This window comes from Formica exsecta, unplaced genomic scaffold, assembly GCF_003651465.1.
Source record: "Formica exsecta isolate Colony F162 unplaced genomic scaffold, ASM365146v1 scaffold229, whole genome shotgun sequence".
NCBI lineage: Eukaryota > Metazoa > Arthropoda > Insecta > Hymenoptera > Formicidae > Formica > Formica exsecta.
In genome coordinates, this window is record NW_021849582.1 from 55,977 (window position 1) to 57,329 (window position 1,353).

Here is a 1,353-nt window from a genome sequence, read left to right on the forward strand (position 1 = left end):
AGCGTTAATTGCGAATTGGGGACATTCCTGCGTCCATTAACATACTCGATCGCGATCACCTTCTTATAAAATTCATCCGTCCGATTGCTAATCGACATTCTTGGCGACAATCGAGCTAACTTGAGAATTTCAGGCGAATATGCGGTAGAGATAAAAATACAATTCAAAGCGAGACAAGGCATAATATAGAATACAAATTATTGCTGTATTGTGATAAAGAGATTGATCGATCGTTCGATCTATCGCGGCAATCTCCGATCTCGCAAAATCTATCACCGATCGATCGAACGCGGAATTCCACGAGTGTTGCAACATTGTTACGTCTAAATTTTGCGCTATTATTTAAAATTGATTCAAGCGCGTTTCTGATTTAAGCGCAGATGTGGTAAAATTTTTTTCAATCATGAGGATGAATCATCGCGAAATTTTTTTTTAATTATTTTTTTTTATTATTAATATCGAAATATATTTTTGAACTATTTATTGGATATCACGTGCTAAAATATATAGATGAAAGATTTTACGAATAAAAATCGACGTATATCCGGATTTAGATTAATTCAGCGACCTAGACACACCCAAATACCGACCTCTATATATGTGCGCGCGCGTGCACACACACATAGAAAAGATATTTTTTATCTAAAAACCAGTTTATAGCCAAAATATTAGGTTTATTTTTAACACATCGCGTAATAAATATTTTTCCCAAATCTCTACCAATAACGCGCGCGTGCATAAGACCGCCCGTTAGGATTGTTTTCGAAATATCAATCTGCATTTTTATAATAGCGAGCGCTATAAATAAATCTTTACGACAAGCAATTTCCTGCCGATAAATAAAACATCAATTGTGCAGCCTATAATAGTGATGAGGATATTCGAGGAATCGAATAGCAGCGGCTTCGTAAAGAATTTACGTTCCTAGGAGAAAAGAAAAGTACAACTAAAGAGCGATCTGGCATTTCGTTTCGACACGATTGCATTCGAAATTTTGCGGCGCGCTTGCCTTACGCAACCCGGCAACAAATGCAGCAGCATTCGGGAAATCGTGGGTGCAAAGGAGAAATTTATTCGACACGCGCGTTGCGTCACGACACGCCGGCGCAGGTTTTATTTTATCTAGCGTTGGCCTCTAGACACGCGCGCGTACACGCACACATGCACACGCACACGCAACGCACGCGCGGAGGTTATAGAGCGGATAAGACAATTCATATTGAAATTAATTACCAGCGCACGCTATTACGAAACTGTCGCGAGTGAATGTCACGACACGATTGTACTTTCGATCAATCTGAATTCATAATTGCCACCGCCGCCGCCGCCGCTCCCCCCCCCCCCCCCCCCCCC